Source organism: Myotis lucifugus, unplaced genomic scaffold, assembly GCF_000147115.1.
Source record: "Myotis lucifugus unplaced genomic scaffold, Myoluc2.0 scaffold_189, whole genome shotgun sequence".
Classification (NCBI taxonomy): domain Eukaryota; kingdom Metazoa; phylum Chordata; class Mammalia; order Chiroptera; family Vespertilionidae; genus Myotis; species Myotis lucifugus.
This window is the reverse complement of record NW_005871237.1, coordinates 1,556,441-1,562,330: the sequence shown is the minus strand read 5'-3', so window position 1 is coordinate 1,562,330 and position 5,890 is coordinate 1,556,441.

The following is a 5,890-nucleotide window of genomic DNA, read 5'->3' as shown; positions in this document are numbered from 1 at the left end:
TCTCTGTAAAAAATCAATAAAATATATTAAAAAAAAAAAAAGAGTTAGCAACAGCATGGATGGAACTGGAGAGCATTATGCTAAGTGAAATAAGCCAGTCAGTGAAAGAAAAATACCACATGATCCCACTCATTTATGGATAATAAAGACCATTATAAACTGATGAACAAAAATAGATACAGAGGCAGAGCAGCATTAAACAGATTGTCAAACTACAGCAGGAAGGCCGGGGAGGGCAGGAGCGGGGGGTGGGGAGGGTAAGAGATCAACCAAAGGACTTGTATGCATGCATATAAGCATAACCAATGGACACAAGACACTGGGGGGTAGGGGAGGCTGGGGGAAGGTCAAGGGGAAAAAAAAGGAGACAAATGTACCACTCTTTGTAATATTTTAAGCAATAAAACAAAGACTTAAATAGTTGTAAATATTTTTTGATTTCTCTTGATGAAACTACTGATGTCACATCAAATGCTCGGTTGGCCATTATTGCTAGATATTCTGATGGTCTCACAATGAGAGAAGAGTTGATAAAGTTAGAATCAGTGCCAATAAGTACATCAGGAAACGAAATATGTAAGGTTGTTATAAAAACATTCAGTGACCTAAACATTGATATCTCTAAAATTGTGTCAGTCACGGCAGATGGGGCAACAAATATGGTGGGAAAAAATGTGGGATTCCTGAAATTGTTTATGGAAGCTATCAGACATCCACTTGTACCTTTTCATTGCATTATCAATCAGGAGGTATTGTGTGCCAAATCGGGATTCTCAGAATTGAATGATTTAATGTCAGTTGTAACAAAAATTGTGAATTTTATAGCTTCTCGACCCCTTCACAAGAGAGAATTTTCTGCACTTTTACAGGAAGTTGATTCAACGTACAGTGGACTACTGATGTTCAATAATGTGAGATGGCTGAGTCGAGGTAAAGTACTTGAGCGATTTGTGGAGTGCTTTGAAGAAATTACAGTATTTATTGAGAATAAGGATCTGGCAAACTTTCCTCAGATCAATGATCATAAGTGGGTCAGCAATTTGATGTTTTTTACAGATCCCTCTGTTCCTATGAATGAACTGAACTTAAAATTACAAGGTTTTGGCAAAAGTATTGACGTTATGTTTGGATACATCAAATCTTTTGAAAGTAAACAAAATTTTCAAGCAAGATATTGAAACTAAAACTTATAAGTATTTTCCTCAGATAAAAAAGTATTTCGAGAAGGCCACTACGAGTGTAATGGAGTCCATACTTAGGTACCAGAATATAGTAAACTCGTTATTTGAACACTTCAGCAAAAATTCGAACAATTTAGAAGCCTAGAACAGACCATTAAAATAATTAAATATCCGGATGTAGTTGTTTACAGTACTTTGGAATTAAAGGATTTCCAATGGATGCAAATTGACAATTTAGAGATGCAACTTGCAGATTTTCAAGGTAGCATTTGGACTCATGTGTTTGTTGACTTAAGGTCGAAACTTTAAAATCTGGAATGAAATCGTTTGAATAATGAAGAAGAGTGCAACTACGAACAAGAAATTTTGAGTGCTTGGAATAGAGTACCTGACACTTTTAGCGACATAAAAAATCTAGCGATGGCTTTGCTAACAATTTTTTCATCAACATATTTTTGTGAGACTTTGTTCTCAGCATTAAATAATATTAAAATGAACAAAAGAAACCCGCTAACAGATGAAATTAGTGGCGCTTGCTTGGCCTTGAAGTGCACCAAGTATGAACCTGCAATTGAAGAATTAGCAGACAAACTTCAGCACCAAAAGTCACTAATTTCTAGTTTTCGTACCATTTGATTATCATTGTTTTTCTTATTTTTTCCTAAATGTACATTGTTTTTGTTCATTTTATACATATTTTTGGTTGATTTTTCTTTGTTAAATGGCATTTAAATATATAAAATAAATATCAAAAATATAAATCTTTTTTTTTACTATGGTTGCAAATATAAAAAAAATTATGAATATTTCTATATGTGACACGGCACCAGAGTTAAGTTAGGGTTTTTCAAAATTTTGACACACTGAGCTCAAAAGGTTCACCATCACTAATCTAGGGTGACCCATGGCCTATTTAAAAACGCTGCAGTAGGCTGAGCAGGGGTCTTACCACAATGGTGTTACATGATAATGAAGGTGTCTCTCCTTATGTTGGGGTAATTGGAACTGCAGCGAAGTAAAGACACACCCATGGAGCCTGCAAAGGGTTTCCACACACACGATGCAATTTACTTCGTGTGGCAAGTGAAGAGGGTGAGCAGAGCCTTGGAAGGACATGAGGTCTCCAAGACCAGGGTCTGGAGGGAAAGTGTGTGCCAAGCATTCCGCGCCATTAGTTACAATCTATATATATAAAAGCCTAATATGCTACGTGTCCAACCAAGCAGTCGACTGATCATTCAGTATGATATGCACTGACCACCAGGGAGACGATGCTGTGCTCTGGTAGGTTAGCTTGCTGCTGGGGTCCGGCCGATCGGGACTGGGCGAGATGGCCTGATCGGCCCCAATTGTTGGCCAGGCAGAAGAACCCCACCCATGCACGAATTCGTGCACCAGGCCTGTAGTATAACATAAAGTCAGTGCCTCCTCAAAAATCCTTCCCTGCTTCACAGTACCATCTATGCTAATGTCTGTGTTTGCTAGTGTCTTGCAGATTGTCATTCAAAAATACACTGCAAGCGCAATGACAATCCAGTACAAAGTGAACTAGCAAATCTTGCAAAATATGTAGGATTTTATAAAGTTGACAAAGATGGAGAACTATTCAAATCACAAGTATAGCCACAGAATGTGTCAGCAATTAAAGGAAAGTTGCCAATGACAAAAGGACCATGACACAAGAAGTAGATAAAGGAGTGATCTGACTAGAGACCCTAAATGGATGAATCTGGGATATTTTTATAAAACATTTCAATTATGGAGCAGAGATCAAACAAGTGAAAATTATCATTTCATGTTTCAAATGATGGCCAAGAAAAAAATGTCAAAAAATTATCTCTGGTGCTGGCTGGAGAACTCAGTTAGTTTGTGTTGTTTGGATACACCAAGGTTGCAGGTTTGATCCCCGGTTAGGGCACATATAAGAATCAACCAATGAATGCATAAATGAGTAACAGCAAATCTCTCTCTCTCTCTCTCTAATCAATAAAAAATTTTTAATTATTTGAGTTAAAATATTTCTAAGTTAACTTTGTTATATAGAAAATTATTTTATTTTTTAATTTTAGCAAAAAATTTCAAGCTAGCCCTGGCTGGTTTGACTCAGTGGATAGAGCGTTGGCCTGCGGACTGAAGGGTCCCAGGTTCGATTCCAGTCAAGGGCACATGCCTGGGTTGCAGGCTGGATTCCCAGTGGGAGGCGTGCAGGAGGCAGCCAATCAATGGTTCTCTCTCATCATTGATGGTCTCTCTCTCTCTCTCTCTCTCTCCCTCTCCCTTCTTCTCTGAAATCAATAAAAATATATTTAAAAAATTTTTTTCAAGCTAAAGATCTAGTGAAACTATCATGAAAAAAAAATTGGCACCTGATTTAATCATATTTAAGTGATTTTCTGGTACCAGTTATCTGTTTAGGGCATTTATTGTCTGCCTAAATTATATAATCGTATTAACACAGATTTATTTGCTTTAATAACTGATGGGTCACTCTCCTTATCATGTTTTAATTTAGAAATTTTACTATCTTTCCTGTTTATCCTTCCAGCAAATAGCTAGAAATCCATTTAAAATTCCTATAAATTAATTTAAATCTATTGGCACCATTACTGAAGTGGCATTAAACCTCCGCACTAATTTAGGCTGCTATATTCAGTCTATTAAATAAAAATGATATATATCCCCATTTATATGCTTTGTTTGATCTCTTTTAGGAAAATTACTTCACATGGTCTTACATATTTCTTGTTGTTTTATTCAAAGATGTCAGTGTACCTGTTAAATCACCATCTAAAACAGAATATCCTATTGAACACTCAGGCACCAATCTTACGAGTGGGATGCTTTTCTTTAAAGAGCATGAGTACTTTTTGAAGATGGGGGCAATAAGAGTAGTGTAAGAGAACTTATTTCCAGCAATATGATGGAACCAGACATTCTGAATAAATTTCCCAACATAAAATATATTTTATACTGGACTAAACATGAAAAACATTTTTAAGTGAATTACTGATCTGGCAATATATTAAGGGAAATCCTTAGAGGCCAAAAACAAAACAAAAGCAGAAAATTAAAGATATAATCAAGTGTGGAATCCAGTGGTGGTCCAAAGAGCATCTGTGGATCCTGGTTACCTAGAGTATTTAACAACAAAGTATATATTCTTCTCAAGTTCACATGGAACATTCTTCAGGAAAGACCATGTGCTAAGCCGCAAAATAAGCTTCAAAAAGTTTAAAAGGATTCAAATCAAACAAAGTACGTTATCCAACTACATGGAATGAAATTTGAAATTAGTAACAAAAAGAAATGTTGGGAATTCACAAGTATGTGGAAAAACAACAACAAACTTCTAAATAAGCAATGGGTCAAACAATCCCAAAACCCACAAAAGGTATTAGAATACTTTGAGATGAGTAAAAATGAAGACACAATATACCAAAACTAATGGGATACAACTAACACAGTGCTTAAGAAATTTGTAGCTATAAATGCCCATATTTTAAAAAAAATATCTCAAATCAATTACCTAAACTTTTACCTGAAGACACTGGAAAAGTAAGAGCAAAATGAACCAAAATAAATATTTAGAAGGAAATAATAGATTAATGTGTAAATTAATGATGTGGGAGAATACAAAAACAATAGACAACATCAACAAAGTCAAGAAAGTTGATTTTTTATGAACAAAATTGGCAAACTTGTAGCTAGACTGACCAGGAATGAAAGAGGGGACATTACTATTAACATTACAGAAATAAAGATTATAAGGGAATACTATGAATAACTAACTATATACCAACAAATTAGGTAACAGATGAAATGTAAAAATTTATAAAACATTAACTACTGAAACCAACCCAAGAAGAATTAGAAAATCTAAATAGACCTATAGCAAGTGAAAAGACTGGTTTAGCAATAAAAAAATTACCTACAAGGCCCAGACCTGATGGTTTCAATGCTGAATTCTATCAAATATTTAAAAAATACTATCAGTTCTTCACTAACTCTTCCAAAAAATAAGGGGTACCACTTCCAAAATCACTCTGAGAACAGTATTACTGTGATGCCAAAACTAGACAAAGATCTTACACAAAAAAGAAAACTACAGATCAAATGTCTTGTCAATATAGATGCAAAAATCCTCAACAAAATACAAGCAAACATATAAAAAGAATTACACATTACTAGAGGCCTGGTGCACAAAACTCATGCGCTTGGGGGGTGGGGAAAAGCCCCTCAGCCTGGCCTGAACCTTCTCCCAGTCCCAGAGCCCTCAGGGGATGTCTGATGGCAGAGGCTTCTGCCACCGCTACTGTGCTCGCCAGCCTTGAGCCCGGCTTCTGGTTGAGCAGTGCTCCCCCTGTGGGAGCACACTGACCACTAGGGGTTAGCTCCTGCATTGAGCGTCTGCCCCCTGGTGGTCAGTGTGTGTCATAGCAACTGGTCATTCTGCCGTTTGGTCTATTTGCATATTAGCCTTTTATTATTTAGGACTAGAGGCCCGGTGCACAAAAATTTGTGCACTGGGGGGGGGGGGGGGGGGGAAAGTATGCACACTCACTCTGGGGTAACAGCCGTGAAAATAGTTTCAGTGGAATAAGTAAAAAATCTCCTTGGATCCTCTGATCTGCATCTTAGTTTTATCATTGTTTGGTGAGCAGCGGTACCGTGAGGAGTGTGAGAGAAAGTATTAATGCCATAGCTGTTGG